The 18,792-nt window shown below is 44.0% G+C and overlaps 1 long non-coding RNA gene across 1 annotated transcript; it reads right to left on the bottom strand.

The window, feature by feature from the left end:
• Positions 1–2,635: 2,635 nt before the first annotated feature.
• Positions 2,636–3,582, bottom strand: LOC120713939. Its single transcript, XR_005691327.1, has 3 exons — positions 3,472–3,582; positions 2,987–3,078; positions 2,636–2,806 (listed from the first exon to the last, which is right to left on the bottom strand). It is a non-coding gene; the product is annotated as an uncharacterized LOC120713939 (long non-coding RNA).
• Positions 3,583–18,792: the final 15,210 nt, after the last annotated feature.

The raw sequence follows: 18,792 nt of genomic DNA, 5'->3' as shown, positions 1-18,792 counted from the left end.
TGGGTCCTGTTTTTCTACACAATATGTTCCCTTTCGAGAGGTTCATGGCAGTATTAAAGAAGTACGTGCGTAAACGTTCTCGCCCAGAAGGATGTATTGCTAAGGGCTATGGAACAGAGGAGGTCATTGAGTTTTGCATTGACTATCTTCCTGATCTCAATCCGATTGGGCTCCCTGTGTCACACCATGAGGGGCGACTAAAGGGAAAAGGCACACTAGGAAGGAAATGTAATGTGAACATCCCTTGTAGTGAATTCAGCCAAGCGAACTTCACGGTTCTTCAGAATTCATCCAAGGTGGCTCCATATATTGACGAGCACATGAGTATTATACAGTCTGAAAATCCACAGAAGAATCTTGCTTGGATTACACGCCAACATATAAAAACTTTTGACGGCTGGTTCAGATGAAAATTATTGGGCAACAACACAGTTGATCAAGAACTTCAATGGCTTACTAGGAGACCATCAATCACTGTCCAGCAATACCCAGGGTACGAAATCAATTGGTATACATTTTACACGAGAGCTCAAGACAAAAAAAAACACCATCCAAAACAGTGGTGTCCGTATGTGTATAGTAAACAGTAATGGAGAAAAGAACAATTACTATGGTGTCATAGATGAGATATGGGAACTTGAATATGGACCCATAGTTGTCCCTCTGTTTCGTTGCGAATGGGTGGCTGGAGGAGGCGTAACGAGGCGTAACGAAGGACCGGTATGGGATGACCATAGTTGACTTTAAAAAGATTGGATATAAAGATGAACCATTCGTTCTAGCCAAGGATGTGACACAAGTGTTGTATGTAAAGGACATGTCGAGCAAACCGAAGAAAAAGTCGGATAAGACACCTGAAGCAGACAAGGCTGGAAATGAGCCGAAACGGCACATAGTTCTTTCAGGAAAAAGAAAAGTTATTGGAGTTGAGGATATTTCGGACAATTCGGAAGATTATGACCAGATTGATGACCTTCCTCCATTTTCAGTTGACGTTGACCCCAGCATCCTCTTATCCAAAGAGGACATGCCTTAATTACGCCGTGATCACGCGCAAGGCACTTTCGTCAAAAGGAAGATCATCAATATTGCAGTAGATAATGATAATGAGTAGTAGTTTTATATAAATTATATATTGTATTTTCTCATTAAGTGATGTAATGTAACACATCGTGTCGTATTTATCTCAATTCTCGATACTATTCGTGCAATTAGAACACAATATCATCTTCAGATAATATTATATTTTTGCATGGTATAAATATTATTTACTTTCACTAATTTTGCATTACTAGAAACGTTGAAACATTAAATTACAAATAAATAATCAAGTAATTTGCGAATTAATTACATCATTGTATAGGCTATTACTGAAAAGTTTTTTGAATATTTTTGCATGGATAAAAATGAAATATTTTCAATTTATTACGAATAACAGAAGCATATATACATATAAACCCTATAAACTACACATAATTGATAATGCAAGCATATTCATTCATTTACTTCAATTACTATTTATTGTGTAGATATAATTAACAATATACTTAAAAATTAAGATATCAATTTTTGTTTTGTTAATCTAATTATTAAGCCTATTACGAATAAATTTATTAATATTAAAAATTTTGTGTAAAAGAGAATTGGGGCGGGCAAATTTTGGTTCGCGCCAGGTGGGACAGGTTAGTGCCGGCTGGTAATTCAAGCCAGCACTAACATTGCTAGAATTACCAACCGGCACTAACTTGGCCAGATGACGTCATAGAGGGCACGTTAGTGCCGGCTGGTAAGGATAGCCGGCACTAACCTAGCACTCCCCCCATAAATCCCTTCTCTCCCACACTTCACAAAATTCACAAAATTCAGATCGACGTGCGCCGCCGCCCCCGTCCCCGGCCGTCCCTCGCCCGCGTGCGCCGCCGCGCGTCGTCATCGACCTCCCCGGCCCGGCACGCCGTGTCGGCCGCGCAGCCCTTGCGTCCCCCGCCGCGCCGGCGCGAGCTCGTCCCCCGGCGCCGCCCCGACGCCGCCCTGCCCCAGCCCCGCGCGCTGCCCCGACCTCGTCGTCCTCGGCCGCGCCACTGTGCGCCTCGTCGTCGTCGCCGCCTGGTGCCGCGCCGGCGCAACCTCGTCCCGGGGCCGCCCCAACGCCCTGCGCTCCACCGGAAACGGCGCCGGCCTGCCTCCTGCCGCACTTGAGCCCTCCGCGAGGTCGGCTCGTCTGCTGCCATCCAGATTGCGCCCACCACCACGCCGGCTCCATCTCCGGCCTCTACGACACAATCCTCTTCGCCCATTCCCAGGTAAAGCTCTTCTTGTCTCATCTCCAAATCAATTAACCATAGATATATTAGAGGAAAACTTTGGAACCCAAAATTTGTGCAATGATCTCGTTAAACTTAGTACCAAAATTAACCAGATTAGTATGCTGGAGCTTGGCTATATGAGCTGTACTTCATTTTTAAACTGTGTGAAACCTTGGCACAAGCATAAACAAAAATGAGCACAAACAAAATATAAGTTCAGTGGAAATCAACAGCGCTGACTCACCACAGATGGAGAAGAAGCTGCTGATAGACCATACATGGCGGCATGTTTCACATTTTCAGGAGAAACGGCTGGTGTGCAACCTGTTTAAAAAATAAATATTTTCTAAAACTTGAGTGAACAGATTAGAGGAATTTTGTTGGCAACACTGACTGTAACAAGAATTAAATACAAAAACAGTCACCACTATGGTTGGGAAAATTAGGATTTGCACCGTTGCCCCTGCCATCAGCATGCATTCCTTAATTCAGAACTGAGCCTTCAATATAGCAAAAGATAAGTCAAAACTTAACTAGGACATATTCAAGGTCTGGCTATACATGATGGAGAAGTTTCTACCTCATGCATGAGGACAATGTTGCATATCTGAAGTGATATGGCTTTAGTGTTCACTAATGTATTAAAATTAAAATTAACGCATTCAGTAAAGATGGCTAACCTGGGATCATCATCTCTTGTCAAAAAGGATAATGCTGCATGCGCGCATGATGCCGCAACTCTTGGTCCTATTGCAGAAGCCAAAAATGCAACCTACACAACATTTCTAAAAAGTAAGACTTGAGTAGATACAAAAAAGAAGAGAAAAGCCCGATTTTATTTCTTGTTATCATGAAGAAAGTACATAGGGCAGAGTGGTGGGGATTCCTAAGAAACTAGTTCAAGAATTTCATATATCAGGATATGTTGCATTGTGGTCTTAAAGTAACCCCTACACTACAGTTCCAAATCCAAAGAGCATATATTCCAAGTAGCAATTTAGGCTTTTGTTTCTAATATTTTTTGTTGTTAAAAAAATACAGATGCAGATAAATTTACTCCGAAGACAGACAATTTCAAAGGTCAGCCAACCATAAATGCTCGAGCACATTATACAGCTACTAGCACCATTTCTATAACCAAAAAGAAAGAAATGTGGGGACTCACCAGCGACATGACTGGATTAGAAGAATTAATGAATGGAAGCTCGTTTCCAGGTTGAAAACTTTGAACTGGTATCCCTAAGGACAGAAAAACACATCCACATTACAAAATGGAAGGAACAAACACTTGGACTGGCATATTACCAAGCCTGATTGTTTCATTAATACAATTATGTATATTTTTTGTCACTAGTAAATGGTTATCTGCGCACTATTGTTGATAAGACTGCTCTTTATTGGCGTCAACTAGTTCCATCTATTTTCAGTCAACTGGATGCATCTCGATAAATAAATAAAGTCAGCGAATGAAAATATTTGCATCCTTTAGATTACTTTTTTCTTTGTTTTAGTACATTGGTATTTGCTTCTGAATTCGCACCAATGAGATATACATTTTGAGATGGAGGTAGTATTGGTTTATATTAATTAGCTAACTAATGCGACAGTGGAAATGGATCCTATGAACATCCAAGACGACTTAATGCATGAGCTCATTCGTGGTGATACCGAGTTTTATGAGGCCGAGAATGATGGCACCCAATTTTTAAACTTGCATTATCATGGCGATGAGGATGAAGAAACTAATGGGGAGGAAGAAGAAAATCTCGATGAAGCCGAGGTATAAAAGATTTGTCAATATATATGTGATTAGAATTTATATATATACGCGTGGACAACTTGTGTTAATTGTTAGATATTCTTTCAGGCATGAGGATCGACGAAGCCTAAACGGAAACGTGGCTCCAAGAGGAAGATGGTAGGATGTACGACCATCACGGAGATCGACAAAGCAACCGGCGCGCCACTGGCCCCTGGTCAAATTAAGACGACATTTGTAAATCAATTAGGATATCTTGTTAGGGAAAGCGTCCCTATAAAGTACAAGCTTTGGAAGAGAAATAAAGTCTTTGATCGATCTGAAGATATCGTGCCAGATTCAGAGAAAGATTTGTTATGGAAAGAGGTGTCGTTGCACTTCAACTTCCCCCCAGGCAAAGCTGACAAAGTAAAGGGATGGGAATTTAAGAAGATGGCAATTCAGTTCGGCTCGTTCAAGAAAAAAATGGTGGCAAACTTTGTCAACAAGGGCCTCACACCAGATTTTGATAAAGTCTGGAAGAAGCAACGAGAGTGGTGGAATGAATTCGTGAACTACAAGCACAGTGCTGACAGCATGGCAGCCTCGATTCAAGGCAAAATTAATGCTAGCAAAAAACAAACTTCCATAAACTTGGGCCTGGAGGTTATAAGGTTGCTATTCTGAAATGAGAAAAGATGGAAAATGATTTAATTGCAAAAGGAATCGTACCGCAGACCTTGAGTTGGCCCAAACGAGCAAGGTATTACTTCTATGCTCATGGAGGCACACTAGACCCCGAAACTGGAATGTTTGTGACTAGCGACGTACTAAGAGAGGCTGCCCAAAGACTCGACGACGCAATGAGGTGTACGGAAGAAGGAACCTTCCAGCCCAACAGAGATAATGATGAGCTAACTTACGCTCTTGGGAATGCGGAACACACTGGACGGACCCGAGGTGTGGGCATAGTTCCATGGAAATATGGCTTTTTCGGAGATCTCGAAACCTACCGAAGCCGATGCAGAAGCAAGGCAGTAGTGGCAGAGAAGATCCGTAGCCTAGAAAACCGGATAATGTCACTTGAGGCAACAGTTGGGCAATGCTCGGACCAACCAGCTGCCAATGTGGAGATCAGCCCCCCTTCTCAGCGTCGTAGCAGTGTTGCTTCCACGGAGCACTCTAATTTGGGTGCCGACAAGCCGAGGGACCCCATTGATGACATCACCGTTAGGACCCAATGTGAGCTTCTGGTTCTTTATGGGAAAAAGCTCAAAGTTTGTGCTGAGGGTTATGTGGAAGTCCAAGAAGAAGGCGGGACAATACATTGCCAGCCGATTCCTGAAGGATTCGCCAGAGTCTTTGTTGACCGAATTACTGAAGAACGCTGAGAAGACATGGACCTCCCGATCACTATAGGTCCTGAAGAAACAGAACTACAACATGCCGTACACACATGGATCGCGTGGCCAAAGCGCGACATAAGATTGGTGCAAGCAGCCACAGATTCCGCTCGGTGCTCAAGGCAAAGATCACCAACGCCAGCTGACAGGAATCCTAGTGTTGGCCCACCTTCTCCACTGCCTGCACGGGAACCCAGCATGGATCCGCCATCACCAGCCGCACAAAGCGAGCCAATTCCGGCATCATCACCAGCCGCACAACAGAATCAGAGTCAGCGACAGAAGGCATACACGGTACCTTCGGTCCAGCCATCTCATAAGTAGCAAAGAAAGAAGAAAGCGAAGGCTCCAGAAGAGGAAGAGACAGAAGAATCATTTCAAACCTTCTTGCTGAAGTGCAAGCTACTGAGGGAGGCTGCGAACAAGAAGCCAAAAATAGATCTGGTTGCAAAGTCACACTTCATTAAACACTTCATTAAAGATCCCACCAAGGAGAAAGAAAGGGAGTCGGATTATGATCGGCAGATCAGAAAGTGCTACAGCAACCCCAAGAATCGGCAAATTAATGTAAAGACCGTTCCCCAGCTCGGAGAGCAGTCCAAACAATCGATCCCTCCGTTGATAGTGCCCCATGAAGAATGTCCTGATGAATCAAGAGATCCGTTGACCATGGCTGGGATGATATTGCAAACTGATCTAACAAGGGCTCATTTGCTTGGGGAGGCCCTACAGAATGCACGCGGCAAGAAAAAGTTTGTACTTGGTGAACCTTTGATATGGCCAGAGTTGCTACCATTCCTACTAACGAGAATGGCCGAGTTACACAAATGGTATGCCGTGCAATCTAAAGCTAATGAATTAGAGATGTTCCCAGCTCGGATTAAAGATGAGCATTTCTGGCGGGGGCAGATGATGTATATATCGAGTTTGCAGCACTTTACGATTTATACCATCAAGATGCCCTTCACAAGTCCCTTGAAAGAAGAACTTCCATAATGTCGGGTTCTTCGACTCCGATATTATACACGAGAAATCGGTAGCGCAAAAGCCTGAAGAAATAGTCGATGTTATATACTGGGGGTTGCGTAAGAATACCATGTGTCCCTTCATTCTCTTGTCATTCAACCATCAGTGAGTCGTTCTTTGTTAGCCTCTTTTTTTTCAATCCCTTCATATTAATAATACTATTTAATAACTATTATAATCAACATTAATTGGTTATGTGTATGTATATGCACAGCTTTCATTGGATATTGCTTTGTATTCGGATTGAGGAGCTCAAGGTCTTGGTGTACGACTCGTTAAGGCAAGATAAATCAAAGTACCAAGATCTTATCGAGGTGGTAAATACTGCATGGAGTCGCTACCTCCACAAACACATAGGCTTGCCCATAATTGAAATCGAGCCTCTTCGTTGGGTGACTGATTTTCCGGTATGAATATACTCTCGCTACTAATGTCATTCGCAATAAACATCAGAAAAATTCTATATCGTAACCCACATTTGTCCATAGTGTTGGAGACAGGAACAAGAAAACAACTTATGTGGATACTACGTATGCGAGTGGATCAACTCTTTTGCAAGTGAAAAAGGGCAAATGACAGTGGAGGCATTCAATATACATGAGCACAATCACATCTGCTCATTATTTTAATTTTTTATTTTTTATTCTCATGTTTTTATCGAAAAATGTGACAGCGTTGGTGGATGAAAGAAGAACTCATTGAAATGGCTCGGATCAGGGCAATTTAAGAAGCTATATGCGGATTCCTGCTCGATGAAGTCATAAATCCTAAGGGCGAATTTCATGGCGATCTCCGTACAAGCGTCGCCAAAGAAGATCCGACAACGGGGAAGCTGATAAATTACTATAGTTGATGTGCTTAATAATTTGTAATATCTCAAGTAATTTTGAACTCCTAAGTGTTCCATACATGATGAATATATATATATATAATATTAGTGTAATATGCTGTCCTAATATTACTGTGCAATGCAAAGAGTACGACTATGTAGTCACATACGGTAGAAATATGCATAGCCATACGTATAAAAACGAAAAAGAAAAGAAACATAAAGAAGAAAAAAACATTTAGTGTCGGCCAGTTATACCAGCCGGCACTAACCTTGCTGCTAGGAGGTAGGCGGGGTCGGGCATGTTAGTGCCGGCTGGTATTTCGGACCGGCACTAACATGCACACGTTAGTGCCGGTCAGAGTAGCCGGCACTAACGACTGTCACGTTAGTGCCGGCCACAGAGACCGGCACTAAGCCGTCTTGTGACCGGCACTGATGTGCCTTTCTCCAGCAGTGGAGCACAGCGGCTCCTGGATTATTTGCAATCATTCAGGGCGGCCTCGGCCTCAAATTGGCGCATGAAGCATCAGAGGATGTCTGCCGCAGGATATGGAGACCCCAGCAACTCCGCGTCTCCACGTCTCAACGGCTTGAAGACCACCACAGTTTCGAATCCTAGCTTCGCATCTAATCAGCAAGGACAAATTAGACAACAGTTGCATCGAATCAGGCAGCAACAGCTCGGAGCAACTGCGTGGATGCTGGAGAGGGCGAGCTTATCCTGGCTTCACCCCTCTACCTCTCTGCCGTAGTTCAGACCATCTCATCGATCATATATTTACATTAACATAAAATGGATAAATAAATGGTTAACTTTTTGAGTTGTGGCCCTCACACTTATCACAAAGTGTATCCAGGCAATTAATCTTCAATCCTTTGTTGTTCTCTCCTCCCCATATTTTTAATCATTGCAACAAAAAGAGTATTTGTGTCCTTTCCAGTGGAGATGTGTTCAAAACTATTTTGAATTGTGAGTCCATACTACAAAAATAATTTGTAGCAGTGCACTGATTTTTTTTAGAAGCGGGGCAAAATATAATAAGTTGCTACAAATGGAGCATCGTTACTGAAGCATCTGACCTGCTATTAGAAAAATATTTTTTAAAGGCGGATCACCCCCTCACCCGCAACTAAAGAAGCCTTTCAATGGGCATGAGACACCATCACCCGCCTCTAAAAATGGTGACATTTCCAGCTGCAGGTGATGGCCTCACCCGCCCCTACAAATCAATTTCCAAGCTAATATAAAAGAATAGCATACCCTATAAAGTTAAAAGTGATTGTGTAGTATAGTGTTAAGTAAGGTATGCGCGAGGCTTGAGGTAGGCGATTTGAATCCCATATGGTTGGTTGCCTGGAATATTTTTCTTTTTCTTTTTGCTGTTTTTAATTTTTTTGAGTTTTTTATTTTCTCGATATGCATTTGTAAGAGCAAGCCATGGCATGATCTGTCCCAAGAAAGTGATTTTTATAGGCGGGTCAAAATATGACCCCCCTCAAAAAATTATTTTATGTAGCAGTGGTAAGACAATGTCGTGGATGCATGGACCACATATACGATGCAAGGCACTGATGTCACACACACATAGAATGAAAAGCTGGACCGATCATGAACCGGTAGAGCTGCTGGTTTATTGGTGTGACCAGTAGGCTGGCCAGTTTGACCCGGTTTAAATATCACTCTTATATTGTGTATACACTAAGAAATCACACGTCGGCAGATGTGGCCTTTAGTATGTAGACCCCGGTTCGAAACCCACCCACCTCATGTTTTCTCTGTTTTTGCGTTTTATTGGACTTATTATGGGGTTTTGGCTGGGCTGATTAGAGTAGCGATTGTGCAAATGAAATATACCAGTTTGTTCCTTTTTTCTTTCTAAATGCTCTTTGACGAACTCAACTGATGAGGCCGCTTGTGTTCCCGGTTTTTCTGATTCAACCAATAGTCCGTTCCATTTTCCGTTCACTGCACACACATCGTCATGATCTTTGGTGACACCTTGCAGTGTGGCCTCATCGGCAGCTTCCCCCGCTCTGCCACCTTCCCTGTTGGCGATTACGACAAGTTTCCACTTATAAGTGGATTCTCGGCTGAAATAAGCGAAAAGCCTATCCAAACGCTTCGATTAATTTTCACTTCCGACGGAAGCCGCTCAGCTGAAAATCACGGATACAGCATGAACCTCGATTCTGTCCATCGCATTTGAGATGAAAGCTCAGAGTAGTAAACAATCCTACTTCACAAGTTGAAAATGATCGGGTGCTCGTAACCTAAGAGAGTGGAGGTGAATTACACTACTATACAAAAACTGATTAACCGAGACTCTTTGAAAAGGGCTTGGAGGCGGGCAGGAAAAATAACCGCCTCAGTTAATGGTCCGCATTAACCTAGGCGGTCACTTTTTTTTAACCGAGGCGGTTCTACAAAATTGCCTCGGAAAATATATTAACCGAGGTGGACTCATTATAAATGACCATCTCGGTTAATAGTCTATTTTCGGAGACGGACTCCATATAAATATCCGCATCGGTTAATGGTCCAAGCCCATAAGAAGCCAATATGAGGCCCGATAACCGTCTTCATATATAGTGAAGTTAGGGTTACTCCTCCTAGCACTCGGCCACTCATTCCTCCAGATACATCACTCGCAGCGGCCTTTCCCCCTCCCTCCCCAACGCTCCCTCCCATCCCTCCTCCTCCACCTCTCCACCTCCACCGGCTGGGGTTGCGCAGGGGGACGGTGAGCTCCTCCTCCACCGGATCCGGCGTTGCACGAGGAGTGGCGTGCATGTGGAGGCGGCAGACTCCCTCCTCCATGACGGTGTGCGGCAACGGCGGGCTCCCTCCTCCAGAATGGCGCGCAATGACTGCGGGCTCCCTTCTCCATGACGTCGTGCGGCAGCGGCAGGCTCCCTTCGCTTGCTCCACGACGGCGCGCGACGGCGGGCTCCCTCCACCATGGCGAACGGCTGCGGGCTCCCTCCGCTCCCTCCACAATGCGTGTAGCGGCAAGCTCCTGCTCGCGCCTCCGGATCCGACCGCCTCCCTGCTCGCACTGGTCTCCCTCCCTCCTCCCTCCTGCAGATCCGGCCGCGAGGGGCGGCGCTGGAGCGCTGGTGCGAGGGAGGCGATGGATCTGCACTGCGGCGGCACGTGGGGGCAATGCTGGAGCAGTAACACGGCGGGCCACGACGGCACGGCACTGGAGGAGCGGCGGCGGTGGCCGATGGGCTCACCGGGCCCGTGATGGGCTCGCTGGGCTTTTCTATTTTTTTATTTGATTAACTGAGGTGGGCAGCAGAACCGCCTCAGTTAAGTCACGATTAACCATGACGATGCCTCCGAGGCGGTTGGGTCTGCCCGCCTCGGAAAATAGTTTTTGACCACCTCGAAAAATAATTTTTGTTGTAGTGTTAGGCAACTTAAAACCTTAACTTAAGGCCCCAACTAGTTTGCACATAAAATTAAACTATTGCATACTATCTAGAAGTTCAACTACGATTTAACTAGCGTGAAACTCTTGTCCGAAAAGAGTTTTGCAACATTTAACGAATTTTAGCAAAATACTACTCTATGAATGTAAAGGCACACAAGTTGCAATATGAAATGCGAAAATATAAAGAGGGGATGAGAGGAAGCAAACTATTGACACAATGATGTATCTCGTGGTATCAGTAGGCAAATGCCACCCCTAGTCCACATTGTTGAAGCACTCAATCAAGAGTATTGCTTCTCGAACACCAAGTCTCTTCTGGGGATACCTTTACTTGCCACAAAGGCAATGCCACTAAGGATTACCAAAGTTCCCGGTTACCTTGGTCTCGTTTTCCACTAAGGAGCTTCTCCACGAAGGATAGGGGTCTCCACGTCCTCCGCACAAAATCGTCGACACCGCTCGACACCAAGCCGAAGGGTCATTGACTTGCCGGCGAGCCACGAAGGCTCCAAGGATGACTGGCACACCAAGATTCAAGCTTGAGTAGCTCTCAAGGAAAACACACATGGTGCACAATCTTGCTCCCACACTCACACTTGAGCTAGCCTAGCACCTTTACTCACAAAGCTTGTGCCAAATCTAAGGATGTGATTAAGTAGCACTTTGGTTGTCTTGGAGGTGTTATTCAATGTGTATGGAGTCTCCCTCAACTCCAGCAACTCCAAAATGGTCGGGGGAAGGCATATATATAGCCCACAAACCTGAAGTAGCCGTTTGTAGCCATTGAGGCTTTTCTGCGTAGGGCGTCCGTTCAACCGGTGAGGGGGCATCGATTTAACCAGTCTATCACAGTCTAAAACTAGTCGTTGAGCTTCGGACCACTACCTGTTGCTGACGTGGATGCACCGACGCCTTGCACCGATGGGTGTCGGTTTAACCGGTGCTGAGGGCTTTGCTTTGGATGTTTGACATGCTCTCTAAGTAATGCCGAGGTCAATGCACCGACTCCTGTGGATACACTATCAGTTTAACCTATGCTTAAGGATTTCTTCATTTGGCCTTCACTTGTATGATCCAATGCACCGACGCACTGCTGTTGGTTTAACCGGTGCACTATATTTTGTTGCACTTGTCCAATTTTGTCGCGGCGGTCATTTGGATACCTCAACTATATTCTATCTCTATTTTTTGTACTATGACTTGGGCTTCTCAACGGAGAATTGGACACATTGAATTTCATCCATGGGACCTAGAAATCTACAAATATGATCTCACAAACTTGTTAGTCCCATTGATTATGTTATCTCACAATCACCAAAAACACAAACAATATAATGGCCTAATGGGGCCAAATGTTCCTTACAGCTAGGACCTTTGTCGGCGGATCTTATCTCACTGTAATTTCTTTGCTTATGGTAACAAAGTTCATTCTCCCCTTTGGTGAATAAAATGTACAATTTTTTATGTACATCATAGTAAACATGATTTCAACTAGTATATTTGTAACACCCCAGGTATCACGCAACCCTAGGATGCTACACAACTACACTACAAGATATCGAAATAGAAAATTTCGACAACATATACCTTGAAACAAGCACAAGCGGAAGCAACAATAGAACGACAATATATGAAGCGTGATTAACCAACATAACAACCGTATAACTTTAGCAAACACAAGGACAACCCAACATCTCCCAAACATACAAGATTATCAATTAACATTATATGTGATCCCGTGGAGAAGTGTATGACGTGCAACTAACCCACTTCCCTTCATGCTAGCTTCAAAGATTAACCTGAGAAGGGATAAAATAAGGGTGAGATTGGATAATCTCAGCAAGTGAACTACTTTTACAAGCTATTTAAACCGCAATAGATTAACTAATGATTTGACAAAGTAGCAAGTATCAAAAGATAGCTCCACTATTTGCTAGATGTACCAAGAGTATAGCAAGATGGAATAATATTATTTTGATACCGAGCTACTAATAATCAATAATGTAAGATCTATATACTGTGATGGTAAGCAACCCTTAACACAGCTATAACATAGGGTCCCCGTAGCAACTAGAAATAAAAAATAGCAATATGTTGACCATATAATAATAATAAAATGGAATGATATTTGTACTCCAATTAAGGTGCAAGGAATGCAAGAGATCCACATGTGCAGTATATCCATAATTTTTTAAGTCATACAAGACACCCATCACCATGGAGAAGTATCATTATGAAATTATTTTCATGGCAACCATATCCACCAGTATCCAAACATCCAGACCATAAAGCAAGTGAATATAAGAGGCACACATATGGTATATCCAACTCTCACAAGCCACATCAGTGTGTGTCAACATAGGCCATAGTATATGTATGTGATACTATATATCCATTATATCCAACATTAAGCCAAAAATGCATATCAATGCACATGAACTCCTGCCTTCATACCCATCAAGGTATGAAGCTACACCTCTATGCCAAACCAATGATGTATGCATATGGATGCATATGAACTCCTGCCTTCATACCCAACAAGGTATGAAGCTGCATCGTTATGCCCAATAAACGATGCTGTACCAGTACTGTCGCAACCATAGGTTCGCGGCATAACTCCAAATTCCATGTAATGCAGTGCAATGCAATGCAATGCAATGCAACAGGATCTCCAAAGCCAGATATCATATACACCAAATTCAAATACCCTGTACTCCATGATGGAAGGAGAAAATAATTCATGATAGTTAATACCAGAAATGCAAACAGTACTCCCACAACACAAACAACACCAACCATGATTGAATAGTTATATGTTCTAAACACCAACCAACCATGACTCAGTAATCATATATTCCAAATATCAACCAACCATGACTCAATAATCATATATTCCAAATATCAACCAACCATGACTTAATAATCATATGTTTCAAACACCAACCAACCATGCTTGAATATTCATATGGTGCAAACATCAACCAACAATGACTAAAGAATCATGTGTTGCAAACATCAACCAAACAGTTATTCCTACGATTATATTTATAGATCCCCCTAGTCTTAATAGAATTAGGATAGTGTGTAGCCATTATCAATTAAACATACAAAAGAATAATTCCATAATCCAAGCCCCAAGCATATCTATCATATAAAAACATTTCTATGTAGTGCCGGTCAGCCCAAGATTCAATCGATATATTTGAACACAAATAATAGCTAGTAACATACTACTTCGAACCTTGCTCATAATCCAAACTCCAATTTATCCACACATGACAGCACTCGGAGACATCAAGTAGCCTAAATGTCACAGAGATTTTCATACACCAAGATTAGCATAACCTCTACTATAACAAGCCTGCTCATTAGTAAACCATCAAGGATTCTAAAGATTTTACTCACAGAAAAACATACCATAGTATAAATTACTTAGTATATGTCATATGTAAATCATCCCCAGCCATAAATTCAAAATCCGTCACATATAGACCACCTCATTTGTCTATCCACCCATGTTGAATTAAAAAGCCATGTTACCTCTAGATTTAATTTATATTAGCAACATCATTTCATATTTCAACCAATCATTATGAGTCATGTCCAAATTTGTTATATCATCACTTAGTGTGCTGTATTTTATAAGTGGATGCAGTAAAAATAGAATGTTAAAGTTATAGCAACGCAACCGCTACGTTCACTTGCCTTTACCAACAATGTAGCTATGCATAGACTCCTCATAGCAACACCACCTGCTAAACCAGCCATATATCAGCACAATAAACCCAAATGGCATTCTCATATAGAAATATAGTGCTCATATATCTAAGACCCCCAATATCAATAAGAATAGACGAACTGCATTTCTTGTCAACAACATCGATAACGAGCAGCAGTGCTTCTCTTTTTCACATCTATTTTTATACAACAGATTAGATAACAAATAAAAATATATTGGGAAACTAGAGTCAATAAACTACAACTTTGGTAGCAAGATAACAATTTTATCGGATCTCTATGGTCACCTAACACACAACTCAAAACGGACCTTTAGAATCTGCCTAACAGCTCATGTACCAATATAGAGAAATTCATATCTCCTAAACTATAAAATAAAAAAATATGAAATTTTGCTGGAAGTAAGAACTTTTATCCCTCTACAAAAGTCTTCATAGATGGAAGAGCCAATTTGGCCATTTACAAGGTGAAAATCACCAATGAACGAACATACCTGACCAGATCTGCTAGGCCACACGAACAGTCACATTGATTCTGAAACGACCCGGGTTTTCGAACGAAGAACCTGAAACCCTGTATCGTTGTGATAGTCCCTGGATAAGTAGCTATCACATACAGAACTCATTTTAGGCAGTAAATCAGTTCATACTCACTTAAAAGATTCAAACATGAATTTAATTATTACAAAATCGAGAGGATCTGCAGTACGAATATTTATTATAAGCCCATTGGTCTAAACTGAAACAGACAGAAAATGGTAGCGATTCACCATGTGGCAGAGTGTGGGGGTACTCACATCCGGCCACAACCGGGCGAATCTCGTGGTGCAAGCCACGGAGAAACCAGAACTGCTTCTTCTCCTCAGTGTTAGTGTCATCTGGGGCATACCTCATCATCTTCATGAAGTGGCGTTCATACTCCTCCACTCGCATCGTACCTTGGGTCATGGTACGGAAGTCTTGGGCCTTCTGGATGAGAATCTGCTTGGGCACGTGCTGGTCGCGGAATGCCTTAGCAAACTCATCCCAAGAGATGTGCGCCAGATCGGCGTGTTAGTCACAATAGCTATCCCACCAAGACTTTGCAGGTCCATCCTGCTGGTGCACAGCGATGGCGACACACTCCTCGTCATTGCAGTCGGTGAGGGTGTGCTTCGTCTCAATGATCCTGAGCCAGTCATCAGCATCCATTGGGTCTTCTGAGTAGCTGAACGTAGGAGCCTTCAGGCGGATGAACCTTTCAATCTTGCGGTGCAAACCTTCCTCCTGGGGACCCTGGTGGCGACCTCCATGGTTGTTTCCTTGTTCCGCCAGCTGGGTCAGGCGTTGGAGCCACTGGGTCTGGGTGGCCATAACCTCGGCGAAGTTAGGCTGCGGTGGCGGTGGTGGTGCTTGCTGACGGTTGTTTCTGCCTCTGGCTCTTGGCTGTGGTGCGGGTGCTTCTTCAACGTTGTTCTCCTCATTGTTGTCCTCGTCATCTCAATCTTCCACTTGTCCCACGGGGATTGGAGGGGCTCGGGTAGCCAGGGCAGCGCCTCTGCCACGCCCCACTGGTGGTGCACGTGCCGGGGCATGTCCGCGTCTACGACTGACTGGGCGGGCGCGTCCGCGTCCACATGCTGTTGGACCAGCTTCCTCTTGAGCGGCTTCCTCGAAGTGGCCAAGCAGACGGTTGGACCTCCGGGTCGACATCTTCTGAGAAGGGCAGACGAAGAGCTAACTCGAAACACTAGGAACGAGCACAGAACTATCTTACTACACTCAAGAATAAGAGCCATAAGAGGCAAGTAAGAAGCAATTAAGATGCAAGCACTCAATCATTCAAACATTCCTAATCTAGCAAACTTTTCTATTTAATTACTTTGTAACTACTTTAGAGTGGTGGTCTCTACTTCATGAGGTTCAGGGTCCCTCGGGAATTAACCGAGTTCACTTCCTTCTGATCCAAAAGGCTCCATAAGAAACTTCATCAACGTAGGTAAGAGAACGAGTCAAGGAATTAAGGGAAGATGAGTCAAAGGTAGTATTCACTAGTTCGAGGGAGTATAGTAAACAGAAAGAGTCGTTCAGAGTGTCCTGAATCTATCGGCCAGTCCTAAGGCTTGTGCTACGGTCAAGTATGCTCTGATACCAATTGAAATGACCCGAGTTTTCAAACGAAGAACCCGAATCCCTGTATCGATGTGATAGTCCCTGGATCAGTAGCTTTCACATATAGAATTCATTTCAGGTAGTAAATCAGTTCATACTCACTTAAAAGATTCAAACATGGGTTTAATTATCACAAAATCCAGAGGATCTGCAGTACGAATATTTTATTACAAGCCCATTGGGCTAAACTGAAACAGACAGAAAACGGTAGTGGTATCTGATCTTCAGGCCATCCTTCATCTTGAACTTCATCTCCACAGGAAGCACTTGAGCATAGCACGGGCGTCTAAGCTTCAATCGTACCATCTGTCATTGTTGGTGTCGAACTCCTGATCGGATCCTGCATCATGCCAAACTATCCCCAAGGATGGGATAGGTTCATGTCACCATCCGTATGCAAACTTTAAGTGGATGCAAATGTACAAAAAGTAGCCAAAGAGAGGCTGAGGTTTCCTATGCAAGCACATGTATATAAATAAGTCATCTGTCACTCTCTGACACGAGCCATACCGGCATCGGTCAACCCAAACCATAAACATGTCTCTCACCCAACTCAAGTCAGTGCAGGAACTACCTCTCCCTGCACCTCAACTGACTCCACAGGGGGAAGTGGACTAGAGGGAGGTAGAAAGCTGGGTTTTCTACTCTAGATGAAGTTACAGAAGTGTAGGAGATGTACATGACCGAGTACGTGGCTATACATACAGATTTCACCCTGCAGGGGTTGCACACCTGTACCCACTCACCACGAATCCATCCAGGAGCGACCTGACTATCTCTGAGACACCGGCCTACCGAAGTACTCCGAAGAGCAAGGCTAACTGCTACGGCACCATCCTGTCCCCCCAGGTTGGGATGCGACCCCCTCGTGGTTGGGGCGCCCTGGAGTTGTGTGGCTCTCCCCTTGCCATCCGAAGTTCCACCAAGCGCCCATGCTCCTCCCGCATCGGGCCTCCCTCACACTACCCTACTCCTGACAGGTCTGGTGACGCACATAGCTAGCTCGGACCGGATCCACCATCACAGTGGGTAAGTGGCGTGTACGAAAAGTCCTACAAATCTCAGATACCACATATATCCATAAGAAGCCAGGGCAAGCACTCCTCGCAGTCCTCCACAATGGTCCGCCAAAGGCACCCATAACAGGTATCGCCTCTCCTTGGGCACCCATAACAGGTATCGCCCCTCCTTCTCTTCCCGCACCCGCCATAGGTGCTCCCCAAAATGTGCCCAATACACATTCCCGGCCAGTAGCTTGCCCCCGCTAAAAGCCCTATCTCTGGCTGCTCACAAAGTGGGTCTCATGCATGCAAGACTATCATATCATGGCATTCCCATACCTAATCATTCTCATAGTAGCCAAAGCATTCAAGAATCCATCAAGGAGTCATAGGGTACAAGGAATAGGATAAATACATAGGTCATGCTGGCTTATATCACATACACACAAGTAGAGCAATAGCAATTCTAGCAAGCAATGCCTAATAGGAATTCAAATCATAGATGGGCGTGAACTTGAGTGCTCCTCGTAGAACTCCTGGGATTCCTGGTAGTCCTGTTTGTCAGTCTTCTCTTCAGCAGTAGGACCTAATCATAATTATGGATTACTATAGGGGCCAAAGTGCAAAAATGCACAAAACTATCCAAATAAGATCCAACTCACAATAAAACCTACTCTAATGCATAGATCATGATTTTAGAAGAATTTTAATACTAGTTTCATAATTTTCGGAGCTCCGGTTGATTTATTAAGAATTTTTTAAGCTTAAAACAATTTCTGGAATTAATAAAAGGTTTTTGGAAAAAGAAAAACACACAGGCTGACACGTGGCAGCACCAGGGAGTGCCACGTGTCCTGCTGATGTCAGCACGGGGTCCGCCAAATGCTGACGTCATCATGGCCTTTGATGACGTCAGTTTTGACCTGGTCAACATTGACCAAGTCAATGGTCAAACTGGGTCCACGTCCAGGTGGGGTCCATATGTCTGCGGCACAGAGTCACTGACCAGTGGGTCCCGCGTGTCAGGTTTTACTAGAAAAGAAAAAGGAAAAGAGTTCGCGGGCTCAAAGTTTGGTTGGGCTGGCTCGGGTTGGACGTTGGCTCGACCCGTGAAGGAGCAGGACGGCTCGGCTCCTCGGGCTGGACGGCTTGGCGGGCCTG

Source organism: Panicum virgatum, chromosome 6K (assembly GCF_016808335.1).
Source record: "Panicum virgatum strain AP13 chromosome 6K, P.virgatum_v5, whole genome shotgun sequence".
In the NCBI taxonomy this organism is placed as follows: Eukaryota; Viridiplantae; Streptophyta; class Magnoliopsida; order Poales; family Poaceae; genus Panicum; species Panicum virgatum.
The sequence above is the reverse complement of the archived record's forward strand: the minus strand, read 5'-3'. Positions and strand labels throughout refer to the sequence as shown.